This window comes from Corvus cornix, chromosome 1A (assembly GCF_000738735.6).
Source record: "Corvus cornix cornix isolate S_Up_H32 chromosome 1A, ASM73873v5, whole genome shotgun sequence".
NCBI lineage: Eukaryota > Metazoa > Chordata > Aves > Passeriformes > Corvidae > Corvus > Corvus cornix.
Genome location: NC_047057.1, coordinates 31,082,486 through 31,108,740, shown reverse-complemented (window position 1 = coordinate 31,108,740; position 26,255 = coordinate 31,082,486). Strand labels below are relative to the sequence as shown.

At 35.2% G+C, this 26,255-nt stretch overlaps 1 long non-coding RNA gene across 8 annotated transcripts in view; it reads left to right on the top strand.

Moving 5' to 3' along the window:
- The window catches only part of LOC104698341, a 32,044-nt gene extending 8,878 nt beyond the window's left edge, over positions 1-23,166 (top strand). For 4 of the 8 annotated variants that reach the window (XR_005604475.1, XR_005604476.1, XR_005604478.1 and 1 more), the window contains one exon: positions 2,434-23,166. This is a non-coding gene — a long non-coding RNA (uncharacterized LOC104698341). The remainder of the gene's footprint in view (positions 1-2,433) is intronic. The other 4 variants (XR_005604474.1, XR_005604477.1, XR_005604473.1 and 1 more) reach the window with 4 other exon arrangements.
- The last annotated feature ends 3,089 nt before the right edge of the window (positions 23,167-26,255 follow it).

Sequence of the window (26,255 nt, the reverse complement as noted above, 5' to 3'; positions counted from 1 at the left end):
AAAATGTGAGGCCATTAAATTGAGGCCATGTCTTCACAGGTGCATTACAGTTTATGCAAAGGTAATCCTGGATTACCTTCGTTGGCTGGAAATTAGAAGCTGTTTTCCTATATACTGTTTTTAGTATCCAAAACAATCCACTCTTCATGTGGGCTAGTTAGGATACTCTGCTGTGTCTTCTGAACTTTAATTGTTTTTGAACAAACAAAAACTATTTATGAAAGCCCTGTTTCTCTCTGAAAACTGTGTTTTTCAGATGTAATGTGTAAACTGTGTTTCAGCCAGTTCCGCTGGCTGAAAAGATTATTTTTCCCATTCTCTTTATAAAGGATATTAATGCTTTACAGAATAGTTGCAAACTGTGACACAAAGATCTGGCAATTGAAAAACAGTCAATTAAATAGGTCAAAAAGGAGGAAAAGAAATGCAATACAAAAAGACCTATGCAGAGAACCCATAGCTGTTTGCAACCCTTCCCATTATTCTGTGTAGGACATACTCGGGATTAGCTATGGATACAGATGATGTCAGAAACAGTCCTCTAAACATTTTCAATTTTCCAATATGAAAATATGCTGTAGAAAATATGTGGTGTGGTATCGGATATGAAACAAACACGTTGGGGTTTTTTTTTTATGTCAATAGAATTTCTTTTCATTAATTTTTAGTTCATCTGTGCTGTATACTTTTTTCCTATTGAATAAAAAATCTTTCCTGATAAGGACATCCTTTCTGCAAGCACTTCTTAAAATAGACTAGCTTGATGCTGTGGATAGTGCTTTGACATTGAAAAAAACCAGTGAGATGCAAACAAATTCTTGCAAGTCTGGAACTGATGCCTGTATACTTTAGAAATGGTTTGACTTATTAGTAGATTAATAGGCTGCACAGAGAGCTGGATCTTTGAAAGAAGTCAGTGAATTAAGAGCAGACTATTACCCTGTAGCTCCCATTAACCTGCACATTAACCATCTAGATCTACAGATATTTCTGTCCCATACGAATCACTGGAATGATGGATATAGGTTTTATATAAAATCTTTGTGGCCATAAAATGGAATGTAGGAACACTTTTACAACTACTGCAGTTAGAATGGCCAAAGCATTTGAATACAGCTTTGTCAGGGTTTTTATTCTCAAGAGCCCACGTAATTCACAAATCTGGGGTAGCTGAATATCACAGAGTTAGGTTTCCTAGTATGGTTATTTTTTTCTCTGTAATAAGTCATAAAATCATTTAACTACTGTCATGGAAAAATAAAATTTGACAAATCTGATAGAAAATATACCTGCTCTTGGCTGAGGGCAAAGGAATGGCTAAGAGGACCTGTCATCTCTGATTGCAAGCTACTGTTCCCATCCTTTATCTTTCAAACAGTGATGAGTTTTGGTGACAGACACAGTGAAATATAGCAGTCCCTTCCAAAGGGCTTATAGTGCTCTGTGTGTGCAGGAAGGTCATAGGAAAGGTGAGCAAGGTCACAAACACTCCACATTAAAGAGTTCCTTCATGGGCAGGAGCCTTTGCCAGTTCCATTTTGAATTTCAGTTACTTTATGTGAGATTCATAAAAGCAAACGAAGCTTGCAAAGTAGTAGCTGCATTGGAGCTAAGCATCTTGGCTAATTCTCAGCGGTTAGAAATAGGCATCAGAAGGACACAGTTAATTTCATCAAAAAGGTCTGAAGTGGGTCAATGGAATTGTGTTCTGGGACTACCCATTTGTCTCTATTGACCACAAAGATAAGCCAGTGTGCTAGTATAAGCATGAACAGTGGCAGTTTAAAAATCTAAAGGCAAATGAAATTGCTTTATGTGTAACTTTTCCCTCATTTGCATATCACCATCCTCTTTCATGTAAAAAGGGATAAGTGGACTCAAAACAGATATATCATACTTCCTTTAGCTGATTTTTGACTGCTCAATAGTTCGTTATATTCACTCTGTGTTCCTATAGTACAATAACTTACCAGAGACTTCAAATTTTGGGTGATACTTCTGCACTGGATAAGCACATTATTAGTTAAACTGAAGAAAATAAAATCAAAAAGCCATGTTATGTGTGCACACTAATGAATTTCCAGAGTAATAGACTTCGTTCTACAGTCTCCAACATTGAACAATGACAAAAATGGAGAAGACAAGGATTGCGATGTCTTTCCTGATTTTATTTTTGATGCAATAAGAGAAATTTCAGCCTGATCCTGCCTACCCACCAATGTGTGCACCTAAACATAAAGACTTAAAAATTTGTTGCTAAGTTCACTTAACTGCAGGTTGCTAAAGTACTCCAAAGTTGCTAATATATGCCATTTGAAAAGTGTGCTGTGAAAGGATCCTGTAGTGTGGATATAATATCCAAGAGAAGTGAAAAAAATGGCACAATTTTTCTGCACTCATATTTTTTGTAAGTTGTAAAGAATCTTCTTACAGATGGTGTGAACCCCCATAAAGCTCTGCAGGAACAGGAGTGTTTTACTCATTGACAAGCCCAAAGCTACGGCTAATGAACCCAGGCCAGCAATGCAGCTACCACAGATCTGCCCTCAGCTGGCAGCTGATATGTGATATTCATGGAGAAGATATTTTTCCGATGTGTGCAACATCTATTTGCTGATTGTGTTCAGACTTGGCACAGGTAGGAATATTCTGTTTTCAGCTATTTTCTTTTCGATAGGAAACAGTGATCTTTTGTGAGTTTTTTCTCCCACATGTGACAGCTATATTCTCTCTTTCTTTTAGACCTCATCAAAAACTTAGCTAACCATAATTACAAAAACACAGTAAAAGAAGTAATATTCATTTAAAAATCCTGTCTACCATTCTTCTTGTAGTAATATGGATCATTTAGAATTATCAAATAAAATAAGGCGATGGCACTCAAAGGGGAGAAAATTGGATGTATATATAAGGAATTCAATTTCTATTCATTTTTCAGTGAGAATTTTTAAAGACGAGAAGGTTGTAAAATTATAGTCATATTTTGAGTGAACACGAGACTGATTTCTTGTTTATAAACCAACACTCATGTTTTGTTATGCATATATGACTACAGTTAATTTTTTATCTTTATGTTTATTTTTAACTTTATTATTTTTATCTTTATGTTTATTTAGTGCTTTTGTCATGCATTTCTGTCATTATCCTGAACAAAAGAGGTGAAGATAGAGTGGCTTAAAAAGTAAAGAAAAAACCATCTAGACAAACAGCTCACCCTCCAAAAAAAATCCCAAACCAAAACAAAAGTTTGGATGGAGAAAATCCCTCTCTATTATTTGGGGTAATTTATTGGTCTTTGTCTGAGTATTTCATTTTGATTGTGGTATGGTAATTATTTTTATTGTGAATTAACTCAGAAGGGCTCATATTAGCAAATGAGTGCTTTTCTAAATCTTACTAAGAAAGATCAATAAGTGATTCTAAAATTACTTGTGACAGATCTCAGCAATAACAGAGGAATATAGTTTTCAATTCACTTGTGTACTTCAGTGCATTTATGTAAATGAGACTGATTATATGTTATGGCTGTGCAAAGAATTGATTTTTTAATTTAGCTTCTGAATTAAGCAATAGAAATAATTTTTGTTCTGCGAAACCAGTGGTTTGTGGTTGGGTTTGGTTTTTTTTTCACTTTAAGTTCCAGAATGATTAAAATAAAATCACTTAGTTTGAGACTAAAGTGTTTTGTGGCCTGTATAAACAATTTTCCTTAAGCACAGGTAAGAAAAGGCAAAGAAGGAGTTGGACCAGGTCCAGACAAAGCTGCTGGAGAAAGCCGAATCTTTCTTTCTGTTTGAGTATTATAACATCCATCTGCACTATGCAGCTTAGGTTTAGTTTTCAGTTCATCTTATGGGAATTAAATCTTAAACTTCTCTAATCCTAAATGCTGAGCATTGAATGGTTTTGAAAAGAGGACAATTCTAGCACAATTAAGAGAAACCTCATTTCCTCTTTTCTCTGCATTATTGTCAGAATATCTGTAGCCTCAGGAGAAATTAATAATTTAAGCTATGAAATAAACTGTCTCAGATTCCTACCCTCAATGAGAAAGAGAACACAACTGAGTTCATATAAGTACCAATATCAGGTTGGATGTGGAGCTTGTGAAGGCTGGGAAATTTGTGGATAAGATATCCACATGTTGGGGATACTCTATTATATATGAGACATCATCACTGGCTCAGAGAGAGCAATAGCTTGATAATATGGGGTTCAGAAAACTTTTCAAGAACCACTGGATTTGAAAGCACTAATAAAATACAGCAGAGTTGAAACTAAACATGCTCTCCCATTTCTTCTCTGTACCCTGGAGTTAGGATGCTAACCTAGGATCTGTGAGAAACCTGGGAATTTATTCATTGGACTGCCATATTTTGCATGAATCTCAGGAGCACTAGATTAAACAGGCCTAATGATAGTCCTACATTTGCATGTATGTAACAAAAATTTGAAAATTCTGGTAATGAGCACAGTTGGCTTGCACTCATATCATTTTGAAGTGACTGAAAAGACTTTTGTGGAAGAATTATACTTTGTCAAATTATCATCAACATCATCATCATCATCTCTACTCATGTCTCCTCATCTGTCACCAGCCTTAGTTGCAGTCCTTCAATGGATGAAGATGGAGCAGAAATAAAAGATACCATTGGGAAGACTTAGCACAATAAGGGTGTTTGATATGGAGTATGTTTCATTTTGCATCCTGTTACTAAATTACTACAGTTACAGGAAAGGGGAGAACTATTTCTAGTTTGTCAAATGTACCAAGTTTTGGTCTTACAGAATAAAAACATTTGACTTTAAGAATTGAAGAGCTTAAATGCAGATTCAGGAAAAAAATTAAGATACTGATGCATTTCAAATTTGGAACATGACTGTATGAAAAAGGGCAATGGGCAAACAGAGCAGTAGCTCCCTCTGTTCCTCTGCTTATGGGGTGTAGTGACTTCCTTGACTGTTTTGGACTGATTTTAGTTTCTTTGTCATGTATTTCAGTATTTTGCAGACTGAACAAAGGAACATCAATCAGAATTACAACAGATGCTGTTTCCTGCTGTGTTATTACATCCTAAATACAAAAGTCTTCTTTCTCTCTGTCCCCCCTTCACACATACACTTAGACACAGAAAATTTAGAATAAGTGAGTTTTCATAACCTGATGGTTTAAGTTTGTGGACGAGATTAGAGCCTAAATTAAATCCAAATTAGTAAGAGAAAACAAGAGGCTGTTTTAACCTAATATACAGTGTTATAGAAACTTGTTTTTGAAAGAAGAAACATGAATTATGTAAATTATATCTGTTTAAACTGAAGTTACTCTTGATTATGCAATTTCAAAGTTTCTAGGGAAGTCATGAAAGTGTCTTACTGCGAACCTAAATTTTTTCGTAGAGGAAGTGTGCATGCACAGTACTATCATAGGTTTGTTTTCTGAAAGTGTCAGAAAGAGGATTTCAAAGGACATTTTTGGCAATCAAGTTCAATTTTCTGCTATTTCTGGCTATGTTGTTACAATAATTTTTAAGATTTGGACATCTACATTAAAATAAACTTTTTTTCCCAGAGTTCCTCAATATTTTCTTCCCAAACTCCTCACTCTAGATGGATGGATTTTAGAGCTTCTCTTAGATGATAAGTGTTACGATCTCTTTCTACTGAAATGGGATACAGTATTAGCCACATCCAAGGTTTCTGTTTACTCTCCTTACTCACATATTTATCTTTACCCTATTTTGAAATTGCTTTAAAATTAAGTTCTGAATTATCTTTTTGAATATATGTCTTCTTTGGTTTTTATTCAAGCTTCAAGCTGCTCCCTGTAATTATTGATCTGTTAGCTATGTATTGACTCAAGAAAGGATAAAACTTATTCATTCAAAGAACTCATGATGTAAATTTATGAGTGAAATATTTTCCTTCACTGCACTATGTAGTTAGATAAAGCTGTCCATTAAGAAGTGTACTAATACAAACATTTTCATCAATCTGTGGAGTTTACCCTGGTTCTTAATTGAGGCCATTCACAACAGTAGGCAGTCATTGATTTAACAATAATCTTGGGATGACTCATACACAAAACTATTTTTGAAATACACCATAAAAATTTTGCCAAAAGGCAAGTAGTTATTCTCTCCAAAGCTGATAATATTTTGCTGCATCTGCAGAGACCAGGCAGATTCTCCCCGAGCACTCTTTTTTCCCCTTCAGCTTCCTACTCAAACTAAGAATATAATTCTTAACTCCTTCAGCACTGAATTCCCTATTCCCTGCAACTGTTCTAATTCAGATAATAGCCTTTATATTATTTTTATGGAGCAATGTCTTTTGCCAAGTGTCTTTAAAAGTGATTTTCTGTGATGCACATAGATTGAATTTTCAGTTCTATGCTTTCCATACCTGAAACTGATCAAAATATTTCAGAAGGCACATATTGCTATACTGAATCTGGTGATGTCTGTATGTCATGAGCCCCTCCTTTTCTGTCTAAATCTTTGTAGTAATGTATATGATTGCAGAATTATTTGGTCTTGCAAAGCACTGCCTTCTCTACATCTGAACTCCATTATGTTTTAGAAGCCTAAAGACTGTTTCCCAAAATATCCAATCCAGAAACTGCTTGTTGGACAGTCTCATGAACTGGGAAGAGAGAGTTCAATCTATGACAAGACACAACTGCTTCCTTCAGAAACCATTGTTTGGAAAAAGATGTGATTACTAGGGTGCATTCACTTGTCACACTGCTTAGAGGTTGGAGCATCCTGGTGGAAGGCAATATACATAGGTTTAATCATCTCTCCCTAGATAATTTATGCCCATTACATTTAGTGTGGGATTAAAACAAAATAGTAATGCCAACAATGTTATTCACCCACTATGGAGCCTATCCAAAACTAATATTTCTAGCTGGGTGCTCTGGATATCACTGTCAGCCCCAAGCTAAGCTATAGTTTTATTGGGAGGCAGTTTGCTTGGGATATGAAAGCTGTGCATTTAAGCTTGTTGGAGTTGAAGGGAAAGATATAATTCTCTGCAACATTCTACATTCAAAGGGTAGGTAGCATCAGACATGCTTTAAAAAAGTTGAGCCCTTCTTGATTGTTTATATGTTTAGCCTAAGGAAAGAATTTAGCGCCTGAGTCCAAATCGCTTAGTGAAGTCTCTTTAGATTAAAAAAAACCCCAAAAACTGTAAACTCTGTATCCCTCCAGATGTCCTCACTGAGAATGTGGAATAGCTAAGCCTTGACAAGTTTAGTGAATTTCTGTATCAGCAGTAGCATTGACCTGCATCTTCATCCTGCAACAGCTGGTGATACTTGTACTTCTAACAGCCAGGGAACGAACACTCTTCAGCTCTAAGGACAACTGACACAGACTGGCCACAGCCACATAATATTCTTAGCCTTGGGCCTGTGCCTGGGACAGTATCCCTGGATCCAAAGATACAGTAATGACTTCATTTTCTTTATTTTTCAGTTAATATGTTTGAAATAATGAAAGAATGTTGAAGCCCAAAATGTTGTTTGCAAAGCTTGTTACTGAGGCCATCTGTTACAGATTCTGAGGTGTCATAGACAGGACTTGGGGGTGTATTCAAGGTGGAAGACTTGCTGGAATAGTGCTGGAGGTGGTAGTAGGTTAGTAGGGGATAGCAGGGTAGAGAGAGCTCTGGGTGGGGCAATGGCCCTTGGTTCTTGCAATGCCAAGTGTTTTCCAGAAGACTGTTAGAGGGTACAGGTGAAAACCATGCCAGAGATTATGTTAATTATTAAGCAGTATGAATGGTTGAGCTCAGGGTTTGAGCTTGCTATCTAGTCCCACTTTATTCAGCAGTGTAGACATAGACAAATGAGATAATGTTTTACTGCTGGGGTCATTTTCCCCTAATCCAAAAAATGTGCAAACATGAGTAGATAAGGAGACGGAAGCAGGTAACATCCAGCTGGTTTCAATAACAAGGACTGGGCAAAGGTAGCGCAAAACACTTGGTTTTCCCCTTCAAAGCTGAAGTAAACTATTCTTTTACCCTCTACTACACATACATATTTACTGGATTTTGTTAGAATGGGAATGCTAGAGACACCAGAGCAGAAATGGAAAGTAAAAGAGGAAACCAGATCACAGAGGTGCAAAGAAAGAAATATGAATGTGTTATAAACTCAGAACTACAGAAGTGAGTATAAACAGGACTTTCATAAATACAACAGATTGCAATGACACCTTCATCCCAGGCCCACAATAGATCTTTGGAAGGACTATTGACGTCACTTCTATGGTATCACCTTTTTTTCAGGTATTGGTTTTAAATAGCAGTTTCAAGTAATAAATTAGTCTAGAAGTATGTCAGTAAAACAGAACAGCTTCCTGAATTTTAAAAAGGAACTGTTACATCTTTGGACAACCCTGGTATCCAAATCTATCTCTCTTGAAAGTTTTTAAAGTAGACGTCATCCTTTGAAACATTTTGAGACAGTATGTCTATAAATTACAATAAAATAAGAAATATGCAGATACATTCAAAATATAAACACAAAAATATGGCAGTTTATTTCATTCTTTATAGATTTTTATATTATCACTTAATTCTAAATTATGATTTTGTAGCTTTCCAAATTACTCAAATTCCTACCTTTAGTATAATTTGTCAGTCTTTGGCTGAAAATTACTCTAGTAAATTCCTTAAGGTCAACAGAAATGACAAGAGATTTTGCAGTTGACTGGTTTCTGAAACAAATATATAAAGAAAAAACTTCTAATTATATTAATTTCAATTAATTGTAATTATATTACAATTCAGTCGTAATAGTGTTTTTAAAATGCAGAACACTGTTGCTGTTTCTTGAAAAAATCTCTTTTAGTATAGTTTTCCTCACAACATTCCATGCTGTAGGTTTTGTGATGTAGTTATTTAAAGGGATGTTAAATCACTTTTTAAAACATTATAGGTGAGCATCAGTTACATGCTTATACTACTTATTTCAATAAGACAAATTAAATGCTGTGACTTCATCCTCAACCAAGTGCTTTGACTGCAGTAGAAATGTGGATCTGTAAAGGGCTGAAATGGCAGGTCATTCTCCACATAGTGCTTTTACCTTTCAGTTACAGTATGATTTTTGAGACTTAGAGTGAGAGGTACTTCACAGAAAAATGGCCTGAAGTGAAGAAGAGCTGATCAAGCCTTTTGTCATTGAAAAGTAAATCAACAGCCGGCTGGTTTTAGAATCTCATGGACATGGCTTTATAGTGTCTCTCTGAGAAATATTATTTCTAATTTTTTGAGGGGATAAGCAAATCTGTAAGAAATGTTTGCTGAGAAGTCAAGATCCCAAGCTGGGAAGGAGGGATAAGATATAACTGTAACACCTTTGATTCCTTTGATGATCCCCACACTATAACTCTCTCTTACTTTGGGCAGGAGCACTAGCCTACTATTTTTTAGTGCATTGACAGCTATATAAAGCTGCAAAGGTACTGAATCAAGTACATTATTTACTAGCAAAGATGACAGTGGGAAAAGCTTGAATGACAGCTCTATGCTCTGCATTACCATCTAAAGATGAAGATCTGAGAACAAATCTATCATAAGGGCTTTGTACCGTAAGGACTTCTTTGAGGACAAAGCCCAAAGGGCTGCAATCACGTACTCATGAGCCTGAGAAATACAGGTCTCCTTTATGAGTAGGAGAAAAGATGCTGTACTGCTTCTTTCAATGGCCAGTTACAAGCACAAATCCCAATAAACTTCATTTAAGTACTCTGTGTGTGTACTGTATTAAAAGGTTTTTCAACTGTCTTGCTTAAAAAGATCTCTGATCTGCATAGATGAGATGATGATGATCAGCCTTAGCCACCCAGTCAAGTAATTTATTAAGAGCATGGATTTTGTCCAGATTCTGCTTGCTCTGTTTTGTGAGTTGCTGTTCTGGACAGCCTAAATCCTGAGGAAACTAAATTAATTTCCTCACCTGTGTACAGTTCTCCACCTCATTCACCAGTGACACATATTGGCCCTATACGACTATAAAAGCATCTTTTTATTTTCTTATATAAAAGAAATCTGTCATGGAACTAAACAAGTTGCCACCAGGTTTGGTTTTTTTGTTGGGCTGATGTGATATTTTCTGATAGCAAGAGAGACTGTAATCAGGCAGTCTCTATCTCTACAGGTGGTATTATTTGACAATGAAACTGGGAAAAACTTTCTGTCCTTGTACCCTAAAAGGCAGGGAACATGTTCAGATGAAGTATATAAATATCATTGTGAATGAAGTGAGGAGGCCAAAATACACTGACAAGGACTGGAAGGGGTTGCTGTAAGCTTTAGTGATGACGTTTGCTTTGCATTAGTACTCTTCATCAAGGAAAGAATGCACTTCATACAACAAGCTGATTCAGGGTGTTTGGGAGACTCTGAGAATCCCTCATCAAGACAAGTGTGAATCATTTCTGCGAGAGAGAAAAATCAGATTAATAAAAAGGAAGGAGACAGCATCAGAGAGATGATTCTCTGAGAGGCAGAGAGTCATATTCAACATTGTCCTCCATGTGATTTAGAGCAGAAATTAAAACACAGGTTTCATCCTGCATTTTAAGAGCAGAAATCCCATTTTGAGAAACACCAATGAGGTGAAATTGGTATTATGTGTAATTGTGTAAATAAGCCTAGTTATGCAGTAGCTGTAGTTTATTTAAGTAACTACCATATTTCCAAGTTACTGGGAATGAATATCTGAATGCAGATATTTTCCAGGATGACGTAAATGTTTCATGCCTAATTTTCAAGTAGTTGTGGTAAAATAATCAGCATCTGCTGATATGGCTGGATTTTTGTAGCATTCTTTTGGTAGCTAGTAAATCAGCTGAACTATCTATCACATATCACAGGTTTTTTCATAGTTTATGGTCATACCCAAGGAAAGCATTTCAATGGATGTCTCTCAGTAAATAAAGGAATGGCCATCTTGACTTCAGAAACGTAAGGCAAAGCTTTTGTTTGTTTCTTCAGTAAGATAACTACATTCTACAAATAGCCTTGATCTTTCCCCTCAGAGATAATAAATTTACCATTATCTTCTAGAATTTTCCTATTTTGTAATTTAAATTTGAATTTCATCTTTAAAGAAAAAATGTACAGGATCAGTAACAGATGAACCCACATTTATTGAATAAATTTTGAAAAATATAGAAACAGTAATTTATATCCAAGAAGTGCCTGATTTTTCTGATTAACAAGTTAACAATGTCTATTCCCAAGGCTGTAATTTCTATCACTATAAGATATATTAATGAAATAATTATATATTGTAAAATTGGTGAATGTATAGCTTCATGTTAAGCTCTATATTTCATGGTACAGCTTTTTATCAGTATATTTTGTAATATGGTAATGGAGCTTGGTAATCATAAAAAGACCATTATGCCAGATGGGTAAATAAATAAATAAACAAATAAGCAAAACAAAAAAACCCAACCAACGTAACAAAAAACCCCAGCAAACCAAGGGCAGGTACTTGGATAGAAACATCTATGAAATAAATGTTTACATAGTATTGAATTTGAATAAAAAATTCAAAACTTCTTTTTTGTGAAGTATTTCCACACAATAAAAACTCACATGTGTAGGTGAATGAATGCTAAAAACTGCCAATGAAATTCAACACTGATAATAGCACAGAAATGCACATAGAAAGAACAATCTTAGCTGTAGATACAATCACATGCATCAGTGTAACTGTTTCCACATGAAAAGAGATCTTGGGAGGTTTTTTGCGGTCAGTTCCCTGGCAATCTGAGTTTGATACAGAGCAGAGCAGGGAACATAAATATCCTAATGTGTAAACGTGGAATGTGCAAATAATAAATATTTTATTAATTTCTGAAAATACAAACACATAGAAACCTCCAAAACTGTAAAAAGCATGGAGAAGGGTGTATGGCATAATAAGAGGTAAAAACCTGCTTAGGACAAGTGGAAAATAAATTTAAGATTTTTTGTGTTTCAAATTCTGATTGCTTTCGCTTCAGATATATAATTTCCAGAGCATGTGCTTGGCATGTTTTTATCAAAAGGACAAATAATTTAGTATATTCCAGGATGCTCTTTAGGATTGATGGTTTTTCTTCTAAATTAAGTGCTTGAAAATTAGACACTAAATTTAGTCTTAGCTATCTCCCTTATAGATGCTACAGAAAAGTTTCAGCTCACCTTAACATAGTGATCCAAAATTGCTCCAATGAGTTGCCCTTGAGGTGTCTAGTTTCATCCATCAATTCTAAATATGGCTTAGAGTGTCTAACTCAGCTACAGTAATGTGCTGCTGTTATTTCTGCCATACGTATTTCTGCCACCTCTTTGGTCTACAACACTGTCCTGAAGAAATCCTTTATCGTGATGGAAGGTTGATCAGCTTTCACTTCACTTCTGAGATACCTAACTTGTCACAGACTGTTGGCCATTATTTTATCATACAAACCTTTAACTGAGGACAAATCAACTAGTTAGCAGTATATAAAAGAAAAGTCAAAAAGAGCCCCAAAACAATCAGTTGGGCATGCAAAACTACATCTAGTGCTAGCACTGGCAAGGAATGAGGAGAGTTTGCATATTGTATACACTGTTTACCTCTCTGCAATGTATGCTTATTTCAAAGCTTCTACTGTTTCAAGAGATGTTAGTAATTACAGAAGAAAACAAATTTTTGATGGAGTATGATGATTTGAATGGAATGGGAACACATGAAATATTAATAATAACTTGCAGGTCATGAGTTAGTGAAATACTTTTTCAGTTTTCTTGCAAACCATCATGCTTTTCCTACCCTTGAAAAAATCAGAGTGGTTAAATCTCACTGCAAAGAATTGTTTTTGAAGATTGTAATTAAGGTTCAAATCCAGTTGTAGCCAAAATATTGCATTGTATATGTGCATAGCATTTTTCTGTACGGTTTTATCAGTTAAGGCTGTAGTATTTCCAGTTTTATTGTTACCTGAGAAATCCATTTCCAGCATATTTTGTTCATGACACTGTTCACCCATTGTAAGCACATAAGATTTGTCCTTCAGACACTGCATAACCTTCCTGTCAGTTTTTGGGATGATTTAATAAAATTGTTGTTGACTCTAGCATGCTTAATGGTCTGGAACATTTTTGTATTAACAATTTGCATATTCCTAATGAAAACACTGAGGTATTTCACTGTCAGCTGTTTGCCAGTCATAAATTTCACCTTGCAACATTTGGACTGAAAAGCATTTTTTTCTCCATGTGCCTTTATTACATGTTTTTGCTTCTTGCTATTCTTTGCTTAGCGTTGAAGCTGATGTGAAATGAAGTGTATAAATATGCCTTTTCTTGTATATTTTTGCACAAGACAGTAAGGTGGAAAATCTGAACTTTCTATGTTTAGCAGGACAAGTCCAACTTAAAAATGCAGGAGTTTGATGTGGTTCAGTGAAAGCACAGTCATATATTAGAGGAAAATAAAGGTATCAGGACTAAGTGCGGATTTAGATACAGAAGACTATTCAGTAGAATTAATGAACATTATCCTTTTATTCTTAAGCAATGAATGTAAGAGTTATTTTATTCCAGGGCATTATTATTATCTGTATCCAGCATGAACTGTGGAAAATGTACAGTGATTTGCATTGCATAAAAGAGAAGTTATGTTTGGGTTAGAATTAGAAGTATGAAATATGTAGTAATTTTACTCTTGGAGTGTCCCTGTTGATATGGCAAGTATTATATTTGGTTTTTATTAAGTAGGAGATTATCTTTCATCTTAACAAATGTCTTGCACTTTTACTTTCTAATGAGACAAAATGCCTTCCACAGCAAATTTGGTTGTAAGTTTTGTCAGTAGAAGCTTGCCCTATTTAACATTGTTCTTTTCAGAACTTCTCTGTCTTGAGGTCATTACAGAATGCTATTGTTTAGGAGGTTTTTTTTGTGAAATTATTATCACAATGTCTCTACATAGGACATCAACACTGGAGTCAGAGAAAATGAAAAAAAGAAATAAAAATGCTTTTCTCTTCCAAGAAGTTTGTGATCTGTCATGAATTCAGAATTAAACTTTTGGGCACTCAGCAAAACAGAAGATCCTTCTGATGAAAAAGTTTATTGCCAAGTTCAAATCAATCAAAATAATTCAAAATAACATACATTCCAGATTTTTCCTTATGAAAATATTTTTCTTTTCCAAGGTGAGACCTGTTCATGCTTCATTACTTATATTTTTTTAACTTATTGCCTCTTCTCTGAAATTAATACCCAAAACATGAGACAACTGTACAAGCAGAAAAGGTCTGTCTTCACATCTCCTGTTGCAATTAATTTTCCACTTAGATATAAATAATAACTGAAGCAGAGAATTCACCTTTACTGTGGTTCTTCACAGGTGTGAATTTAATTTCAAAACAGTTAGTTTCCTTCTCTCAACCAAGAATATTTAGTCATTTATATGAAGAGAAGCAACTGCATGGAGATATTTATGTTTAATACAATCACCTGGCATGTACAAAGGGCAGGAGAGTTCCAAAAAGTCTCCAAATTTTCAGTAAATATCAGATATATTCTTTAATTTAATGATCCCTTTCAGTCTGTTTATCCACAACCTCCCAATATTCAGTGCTTTGTCAAGAGGCCATCACATGGTTGGGTGGTATAGCTTATGCTGAGTTTCTTCATCTTATAAGTTCAGGATAGTTAAACCTTTTCCAGAATTTTTTTTTTTTTTTTAAGTTTTCTCTGAACACCTGACATTCCCACTTATTTTTCAAGCATTTCTTTTCGTACCCATATAACCTATGCGTGGCCAGCATTCTTCAACTTCCTATCATGCAAATTAGCCTAACATTCCCATTAAAAAACCAGGTTGAACCAAAACAGTTTTCTCCCAGGTCCTATGTTAAACAGACAATTACCCTTACAAATTGAATTCTAATAATTTCTTTCTGTCCTTGACAGATTGCTCCATCTCTACAACATAATGAAATACACGTGCTTCACAAGAATGGCAACGAACAAACGCTGGTTCATAGATGCTCTCTTCTCCTTCCAAGGAAAAGTACAGGCAAGGGAGGAGCACAATTTGCAATGACTCTTTTCAGGAGGGAGTTTACAGCTCTAGTCTTGAGTTAAACAGCCAGTTAAACAGCTGAAAGACATGCAGTCCAGAGCTCTGCCTGTTGTCTTGGGGTGTAGGGGTGTGTGGGAGGGTGTGTGTGTGGGGAAGGATGGTGGGAGTGTGTGTGTTCCTGCTACAAAAGAAAGGTGCCTGCTTTAAAAACCTTTGCTTCTGTCACATATTCCTAAATCAGACACACAGGGAGTTTCAATAGGACATAATCGCTGTCTTTAAAATATTCAGGTCCCTAGCTTTTGACAAACTACAATATCAATTCAACAATTTTTCCTCTGTTTTTCTGAAAATTATTATAAGCAAAATTAAAAGTGAAAAATGAGTCTGTGACAAATAAGGTCAGATTTTGCTCCTAAATATAATTTTCTCTTAGCATGCTGGTATTACTGTTATGTCTATTATGACATTTCTATGAATAAATAGTTAATATTATAAGAAGATCTATTTCTATTCCAAGTGATGCTTTTCCATTTTTTCCCTAGAAATATTCAACCAGAATGTGATTTACAAGTATTACCTAGTTTTTATGTTGCAGGGTCTTTCTTTCTGTAAGATACTTACATACACAAATTCATAATATATAAGCGTACATATATTCAAATATACTTTTCTACAGTTTTGAATCTGCCAATTTGAATCATGAAATCATATAACTGCTGCAAATAGAGCAAGCAATTTTTGTTGCATCAAAAGACTCAATGTACAAACTTATGATGATTATAAGAACATTTCTTTACAGTGAAAATATTACTATTTCAAATATTAAGTTACAGTGACAAGGTCCCCATTGCAATGTGATTTTATATACTTCTTCAATCTTTCATAATCCCTCCTTTCTGTGACAAGGCTGTCAAAGAAATGCATGCAGTATGTTTTTAGGTAACCCTGGAATCATTATATGTGGAGCTCAGAAGCAGACCAAAGGAGAGACACAGAAGTAAAATAGAAAGGATATCCTCATGTTCCTTCCACACATGAAACTCTAGGAAGCATAGGCTTGAATGAGGAAGAAAATCAAGCTGCAGGGATTAGACATCAATGTAATTTTAGAGCAGTTACTGCAGATGAACAGAATTTCTGGAAACCAAGACAGGCAACCACTTTAAACATGCAGGTATAGTCTCAGAGGATAAACTGTGCCTCGTAGAATATTTAGCATCATGAAAGTCATTACTCTGTTTTCCAGTTCTGGATGGTGAATGCCATATTCTCATAGAGATTACATGGAATTGCAAAATTTCTAAGCAACTGGGTTTTGTGTCTACCTGCTCTTATAGAGAAATGTGTACATTCCTCTAAAAAGGTTTGGTGGCATTTTCTTTCACAGGAAAGCATTGCAATTGACAGGATAATCATTACATGTTTACACAGTTGAATAAATATTTTACAGGGAAAATATTAAATCAGTTTTCCATTTAGATGGTCTGGGACAGTTGGAAGACATTTACATTTGTAGCATCCTCTCTCTTAGTGAGTGGAAGGGATTGTAATAGTGTAAAATTACTGCTAATAAAGCTAAAGTATTCTTTGACAGAACTCCATATACTGTATTAGGAGTGTAAGTACAGAGGAAAAAAGTGGCTCCAGAGAAACCTGTTTTAGACAATGAAGTTTTCTTTTGTGGGTTTTTTTTTCTGTTTTGTAGTGGGTTATTTGTTGGGATTTTTTTCCCTCATGGAAATTCCTTAGCAATAGAAAGAGTAACTCTGATGCTGATGACGATTTCTACACTGGCAACAGACAATATAGTGGTGTCAGAGTGTCTGTTTCCATCATGACATTCCCAGGGGACCAGTATGAAACTAACCTAGTTAGCAGTCACAGCCAGTGATATCAGACTTCCCTAAAATTCCCTTTTCAACAAAACCAGCCTCATCTGTTGGCAATATCACTGGGTTCCTTAGGCGATATGGAAGCCAAAGGCATTGGGAATTTTTTTAAATAATTTTTATCAAAATACTGTTATTGTTGTTATTGTTATCTCGCATACGTGAAGACTAGGCCATCTTTCAAGTAGTAAAGTATTCTATTACATCTCGCATTCTATTAATTTTTATGATAATAATTTAAAATTAAGAATTATATCAAGAGTTTGACATAGAATGAATTTGCTAATTCGTTTTTTCTTGTTCTTAATTTCTGTCCTCAGGCAAAAGTAAATAATACAGTTCAACACTGTGTTTCCCACTGGATTATTGCATTATACTTTTAAAATATAAGAAAGATCTTAGGGTTCAGAAAGGCTCCACAAAACTTTTCTATGTAGACATCATAGTGTAACATATTTTGATATATCTTCTTATTTAAATTCCAGTCTGGGTAACTGGATTCAGATTCAGAATAACAAATTCCTCTGTGTTTCAACTGAGAATTTCAAGGTTGTCTGTGAGGTGAAGTGTGAGTCTCCTGTCGACAGCACTGGAGACTACAGGGACTTCATTAGATACAGTATCTGTAGAAAAACAGGCAGGTTTATAGATGGTATCTAGAGGAACGGTACAACAGGGAAAGATTTGAGTTATGCAATGATCAAGGCCATCAGGATTAGCAGGATAACAGGGTGCAAAGAGAAATGCAGTTTGATGGGTTTTTTCTCAACTGAAGAATTCTTTCAAGAAACTCAAAGTATTGCAATAAGGCATTCATTAATCAACACCTACAATCAACAGCCTTATCTGAGGAAAGGGAGCAAATCAGAAAACAAAACTGTCCAAAATCTGGACATCATAGTAATTGAAGGAAGTGACCAATGGTTTTGATCTTTTGAACATTGTGCTTTCAATTTAAGTATGTTCCTTGATCCTGGGTGGTAGAACTCGGATTAATAGTAATGAAATAGTGATGGCATCTCTGCCATTATAATCCAACTTTATAAATTGAGGGGAAATGTTGTTAAAGTTTATCACTTGGCAGTTTCTAATTCATAGTTGAATATTCTGCCTAAAAATAATCTGGGAGATGAAAAAGCTAAACTTGCAAGCTTTTGAATTGCATCTAAAAGCATTACATCATGTTGCTTGGAGCTTCTCATATAGAGAGAGATTTCAGTGTTAAACAGGGAAAAGTGTGATTAATTTCCAGAAACAGTGTGAAAGTTGTTGCAATGGTCAGTTTGTGTGAGCACAGTTTGCATCATTCACTAACTATGCCTTGATCCAAGTTGAATTGCATATGTATGAATTTTGGATTAATTTTGCTATAAGGTTTTGAAAACTAATCTCTTGTTTACTTGATAATACAGTTGAAATAAAAAAGATTCAAAGCATCTTCAACATAGTGCAAGAGGCTAGACTGACAAGATGGGAATGAAAGAGAGACTGGCCAAAGGTTGCATGTGGATTTGAGTGACAAGAGTAATAGAAGTTTCAGGGTTCTGTCAGGTCAGCACCTTTAGCAGCATGAAGCTTACTTATCCCTTCAGTCTTGCACTACCTGCAGCTTGTTAATCACTTGCAGTTCCTGTACATCAATATTTTTCATCTCTATGAAAAAACCCAAAACATGGTGGAAAAATAGAAGCATTGGGAATAAAGCAAGGATATTTGCCAAGCTTATTTTTTAATTTTTCCCTGGGTCCTTTTCACAGTTGAAAGACTAGAGGCATAATTCATCTGATATTTTACGAGAAACTCAATATAATACTTTTTTTTTTATTATTTTTTATTTTTCTGTTTTTTACATCTAAATGTGGTCAGACATGACTGACCACCCATTTTCTAGAACCACTGGAAATATGCCATAGAGCATCCATAAAGATGCTTTCTCCCCTGAAAACACTTTGATAGATTTATGTGCATGATACAATATCATGCAAGAATATCCAAAGGTGTTTTGAGAGATCTAGTTTGGTTACTTGCTTATCTGAGCATTGTTTAACCCATACTAACATATCTTATTACTTAAATCCTTGGACTTTCTCCTGCTTTGCGTGTCAGTGGATCAGCCGTCAAAGTGCAAGGTTTCACATGTTACATTCAGTTGTATTTTGACCAAAAAATTCAGATGGGGACACTGTAGCACTGAAGTCCACAATTTAGGAAAATATTGTTTTACAAAGGTCTCGGGTAGTATTTTTCTGGTTATTTTTGCAGATTTTGGCTTATCCAAAAAATGTGCTTGCAATACCTTAAAAATTAGAAGCTGACCCCTGAAACAAACTGATAAGAGCTGATTCGGAGACAGATGACCTAGATGACAAGATTGTAAAATATTTCCAAGGGTTCTGCTCGAATGTTGGTATCAGAGACCCCTTGACTTCAAGCAAAAAGAACATTCCACTAATGGGATCTTCTCTCTTGGACAAACTGTGAAATCCCATGGTTTTTCCATCTTATATTCTTAGTGCAAAAGATAGGTTACTATTATCTGGGAATTTGGATAGACTTTGTGTATTGTAAGTTAATCCTTTTTGATATTTTTCCTGAAAATGTTAATTAATGTCTGTATAATCTATGCCACAAGAATAGAGGTGATTCCTGTCACACAGCCCTTCTGGTACTATCCAAATTTCCCATTACTGTACATCTGTATCTTTTAAGTACGCAGATGCAATAATAAGATGAGCATAAATAATTATGAAATTTATCAATAATAGTACTGGGTGATGACTAGAAATCTGAAATCTACTCACAGTTCTGCTCATAAGTTTTCACAGCTCTCTGCCCCATCTTCCTCTCTTCATAAAAAAACAACAATCTGTTTCCATTGTAAATTTGTGGTGAGGTTTCCTAGTGGAAATATTTGTATGAATGATGGAAAGAATGGCAAGAGTTACCTAACCACATTTTTGTTGCAAATGCATTTATATGCAGGTGCAACTTCAGTTATTATTAAATAGGTGTTATGTTTGTCTTTTAAAAGGACACTCAATTCAATGTAGACCTTCTCTGACAAAAGAAAGTGTTTCATTAAATCTGAGTTAAAGTTGCCCTTGTATTTGTGCCTTACCTCAGAATTAGGGTCAGTGAAATGTAACATTTTAAAATCAGAAAATTCTGAATTGTAGGACACGGAGTTGTTAATCTGCCACCTTTGAGCAACGTCTTTAAAAGTCCGCAATTATACAGATTCACACCTGGTCTTAGCCACCAAAGTCATATTTGAGAGCAAACAAAATGATATCTAACTCTTTTTTTACCTTTTCAAAGGTAAATGTGTGGCTAAATGAACTAGTTCAATATATCCCCAAGAGCTGTAACAGTGGGTTACAAATACGAAGTAACCCCAAATAGGCAATGTTCTACAATCCCTTTATATATCTGCATAAATTAAGTTGATTTTTCTGCAGGATTTTCACTCTCACAGCACTGAAAGATCAGTGTCAAGAGATGGCTTGAATTTTTTTTTCACTGATATTGGATTAAGACACACAGAAATATCTCTTTCCTTGAATAAAGCCAGTACAGGCTCAGACCCAGATCTCCTTACACTGCCAAGTTTCTCCAACTAATCCCTTCACCATTCAATACCACTGCACTTAGCATAGTGAATCCAGCTGAAATTCATGTGGATTTTTGCCAGCAAGGGAGGAACAGTACAGTCAATATTTCACTCTCATATTTTCACATTCTTTTTCTAGATATTCACAAGTTTAAGTTACATATGCATCAACTCCTTGTTTCCTGGCTTTCAGATATCTGAAAGTCACTGGATTAAACATTCTGGAAAGAAACATGACTGTACTGATATTTTAGATCCTGGTAAAAGACATTTTTGTCAGACATTTGTTATGTAGCACACGCTTCAGATCCAAACAAACACGATTTTACTGCATGCCAAGGTAAGTTGCCAAGAAATGTTTTACACAGTGTGGAGAAACAGGGAGGGGGATTATGTAGCTGTTAGGAGATGCTGTAAATTCTTGAGGTCATGAAAAAGTTTGTGGAATAGAGCAAAGTAAAAAGAATGCGCAGGATTCAGTAAGAAAAATAAGGTAAGGTCAGAAGACGTTTTCTTGATTTAAAGCCCTGGAGTTGGGATCTGAAGTAGATGACAGACAAAAGGTTTTTCTGTAGTGCTTGCTGCTGGCAGTGATTATAGGTGTCCTGGGACTAAGCAGTAGGAAACAGAGACATTGTGAATACCAAAGGGAACAAGATCAAGAATAGAATCTGCAAGAATTTCAGCAGACAGTTTAGCCCAAAAGTAAAATATAGTTTAATGGATTCCTTTTGAACTGGGGGATGTCTGTGGCATTGTTTTGTATAGGAAAAGTGACTAGCTTTGTTCTGTGTTTGTCCTACAAGTCTGGGACTCTGGAGAGAAAAATATTGCCAAACCACCAGTCACCCAGAAAATATGAAAAGAGACTAGGATAACTCATCAAGGATCCAGTAGGGTCTGTGGAAGCAAAACCAGAATAAATGTTAGAGAAAATGCATCATTCATCTCTGGAGCAGCTACACTCATGCAATGACATTGTACAAGAGATGATTACTGATGAGGTGATAAAAAGCAGTAGGGAGCCATGAATAAATATATCCAAGGAAAGTCACAAACACATGATTCATCAAAATGGGGTATCTTTAGAAACATTTCACGGTTCAAATTTTTATGCAAGGTTTCCTTTAGGAAAAAATTTCTAAGCATGAAATCAAATCAGTTCCTTGTTCCTTTCTCTTAACAAAATAATGCTCTAATTTTTACCTTGGAAAGAGACTCCATAGTGAAAAACAAGAAAAGAAAAAAAAAAACCAAAACCAAGCTGTTAAAAAAAAAAAATCCAACTATGAATTTGCAAAAGTTTTGAAACTTTTTAACATTATGAAAATGAAATGCCAGATTGCCACACAGTTTGGATCATAAGATACAAGGTAGGTGTTTTCATGCTGCAGGATAAGTACTAATAAATCTTCAGTTTCTACCTACAGGAACAGTTACTGAACTTGCACAATTATGATTAACAATAACTAATAAATAATAAAGGTAAATAGTTGAGAATAGCTCTTGCTGATAAAACATTTGACTGTAAGAAGGAGGGAAAAAAGGGAAAATCAAAGGATAAAACAAAAAATACACATATTTAGACATTAATTTGACTCTATACAAAACCTTCAGAGTTCCAGATCTTACCCAATAACCCTTTAAATCACATTTTGTCTCAACATTTTTAGAAGTGCATGGTGGATAAGAGTGTGAATCTGAAATAGTAATAAAATCCACCAATATCAGATTTTTAAATATTGCTTTTGTAACTGTACCACAGAGACTGCATGTGAATACAATATTCCTATATCTGTACTTAGGGAGCTGACTGTAGAGCTAGATTGGTGTTATCAGTGTTTAACTGTGTGATTGGAATACTGGTGCTACACAGGAAAACTATTACCAACTCCCAGTGTCTGGGGATATTCAGGATTTCTGGATAGTGCCATAATTTCAGATCTGGATAATACTGCATATACACCACAATATGTAGTCCACTTTCCCAGATGAACTCATGACGATTGCATCCTCAACAACTTATATCTTTGCAATAAAATGTTCATAACACAGTCTATGTGTTTATCCTTTCTCATGTGAAATATCCTTCACATACTATCATTCATTATTTAGTAGGACATTATCAACATCAGTATTTAAATAACAACTTTCTCACTCACAAGAAAAGGAGGTCAGATTAATCCTAACATTGAGATCTTTTTTGTCTTGATGAATGGCTACTCATCAAATGTACTTTACTAAAATATAAAAAATATATTATATTTTTCTAGTTTGTAACATCATCTCTCCTTTAAATTCTGAGTGAAGCAAAAGCACACTCAGAAGAATATGCACACCCTAAAATTGTAAACTCCTGAGTTCACAGTATCCATTGTTAATACAGATGGATACTTTGTGCTTATACTTTGTGTTGCATGTTGATCTTGAAGTTTTATTTGTTCTTCACTATCTTTAAATCTGAGATAACTCCTTAATGGAATTTTTCAGTGTTGATAATAAAGAAAAATCTGTTTTATTTTTAGATAACATGGATGTGTTCAAAGTTTCCTATCGGAATAAAGTCTTTGAATTCATATTGCTTACATTATCTTTAGTTAATGTTCCATTTAGAAAGTTCAGCCAGTACTTAAGCTTCATTAAAGTATACAACAGATATGACTTACTATAAAGCCATTAATAAATAATTTTCCTAACCATTAGCAAGTATGAGCAGAAGGAAGTGGGTTTTGACATCATACAGTTTATGAAACATTTCTGTCTTAGGTTCTAAATTATGCGCTTAAAAAGATGCACTTTTTTCCCGTTAAGACCTTTGTTTACATTGTATATGTATCACAATAGCACCTAAGGAATAAGAACATAATATTAAAACTAGGGAGTATTCTTAAACTCCAAAATAGTACATTTTATTGCTTAAAAAAAAATAAAAAACAAAACCAAAAGAAAACTCAGCAGAATTAAACATTTATTGGTTGGAATTTAAAAATCTTTTAACGATGACAAGTATTATTTATTATTCATGACACAGAAAGAATCCTAAAGGTCTTAAATCATGGAAGCAAAAACAGAAACTAAAATGCAGGAACCTGCTGAGCTTAGATTACTTTTCACGATTACCCACAGCCTAGCAGTCTTCAGAATTGAGTGTGTCATCATGGACAATAGGGTGATAACAGCTGCTAAAATAAAATGGATCATGATTGTATAGGGATTTGTAAATAATCAAGAGTACTATAAAGAGAGTTAGTCTCAGCAAACTGAAACTCATTGCTGGCACCTCCAGGGAAAGCATGAATGCTGAGAGAATGTGCAAGTTGCTCCTTTGAATTAGCTTTTCCTTGTGTAGTGTAGGAGTTATTTCTAGAGGTTATCAAAGATTAGGTGATCCATTTGGTCTGATTGTGCATCATGTGTGATCAGAATCAAATAATCAAAGTAAAATGGAACCAGCAGTGCATTAAAGAGGAGAATAGAAAGCACAGCCTGTGTGGTGAATCTCATTTATCTGTTTTGAGCAATGAAGGCTTTCTTCTGAAAAGCCCTTTCAGGAAATGAAGGACTTGACAAAGTCAGGGGTCTATGTTTTAGCACTTATCTACGTTAAAGCAAACTCTTAATCAAGATATGCTACACCATTATAAAACTGAGCTTGCATACACCGTACACTGTAGTTCAGTGAACCTCTTCATATTTATGAACTCAGCCTGTTCAGGCAACAGAACTATAAAACGCAAAATTCTTTTGGAAATATCATCTTTTCAGTAATCACTCATTTTCAGAAGATTAACTATAATGAATATGAACTGGCCACACCCCTCTTCAAAGCAATACGTAGGTTTTTAATTTATTATATCTCAGGATCCCCCACTCTTACCCACTCTTTTCTCACATATGACAGCAACTATTTCTCCTTTGGGCAAACGGCTGTGAGGGGAGGAGAGAAACATGGGCTTTACTGACTTTTCTTGCACACTGCTTTTTGTGCCCTGAAAGAACAAACCCAACATGTTCCAGATTCTAATTCCTTATCTACACAGCTGTTTGTGCACGTATACTAATTTAGGCAAATTTTCTAGCTGTTTACAACTATTCTAACCTGGTGAGGGGTGCCATGGATAAATCATTCATAGAATCATGGAATATCCTGGGTTGGAAGGTACCCACTAGTATAACTAAATTTGAGCTCCTGGCCCTGCACAGGACCACCCTAAGAATCACACCATGTGCCTGACAGTGTTGTCCATATGTTTCTTGAACTCTGTCAGCCTCAGTGCTCTCACCTCTTCCCTGGGGAGCCTGTTTGAGTGCCCAAACACCCTCTGGGCAAAGGGCCTTTTTCTAATGTCTAATCTAACTGCCCCTCCCATCCCCACCCTTCTACCCAACACAGCTTCAAGCCATTCCCTTGGGTCCTACCCTGGTCAGCAGAGAGAAGATTAGCAGTGTCTAATACATTAGCAGTAACTAATCCTCCTTGAGAGGGATGTTCACAACTACAATGTAAATTAGTCTCCAGGGTTCTGCTGAAGCAAATGTGGAATGCCAGAAGCGGAGATGCAAGGGACAATGTCAGAAATAGAAGTGGTAGTGGAGCAAAAACCAAGACTTCATCATGAAAATGAAAAGAATTAGACAAATAGGTTTTATCCAAAATTGACTATTAACATGTAAAGCTTTTAGATTCAATATCTCTGTCCACTCAGGGGCAGCTTACTGTCCTTCTTTCTTCTGCAGTGCTCTTCAAGGTAACTTTACTTATATTTTAACTAAATCAAATAAGTAACAGGCATCTTAAACATCTAAGACAGCCCACAATAATTTTATTTATCTTTTAGTGTTTGAAATAACTTTTTTTTCAAAATTCCTTGAGAGATTCCAGGCATCAGACTGATAATTACTGAAGAGAATGTTTTGAAGATTGTAAAGCTGGCCACTCAAAAAATTGATGGATGTCAGTTCTGTTTGTCTGTTTAACCTTATTTAGATTATACATTGATTTTGAGATAGTGTTTAATGATAAAATTGCTATCCAGTTTTCTGCCTTCCTAATAAAAACAGCATGTTGTGCAAAGGCTCCAGTATATACTGATGTAGTGATAAAGCAATAATTTAAATTCCATATTAAGCAAACAGAGGGAGAAACACATCTGCAGAAAAGGTCTAGTTTACTGAGGATAGGGTCTGATATTGTAGATAAGTTTATCTAACTCCTGTTTCCTGATCTTAGACTGTATGTCCCATCTGCATCATGGTGCTGGCTTATTGGCTTTTTTGTTTGTTTTATTGATTGCTTTTTAACCCCAACTGTACATGGAATGAATGTGTGAGAAAGATTTTTACATGTATATGGGTCAGATTACTTTTTCCTGCTATTTTTATCTTTAAATAGGGCCTTAAAAACTGCAGAGTTAGCAGAAGATATGCAGCAGAACTGGGAGTTACATGCTTGAAACTATTGAATCAGTTTCGCTTCAGACACACTTTGAATTTTCATTTCTTGTTTTGTTTTCTCTTTCAAACACAGAAAATTTAGCCTTCCCAGAGAAGGGTCCAGTCTTAAACTAGATATCTACCTCCTGAAAACAGGAGGTAAAGAAAAATAGGAAATTGGAGTAGGAAATAATAAGAAGTGTCCAATGTTTAGATTCGCTTGGTATTTGGT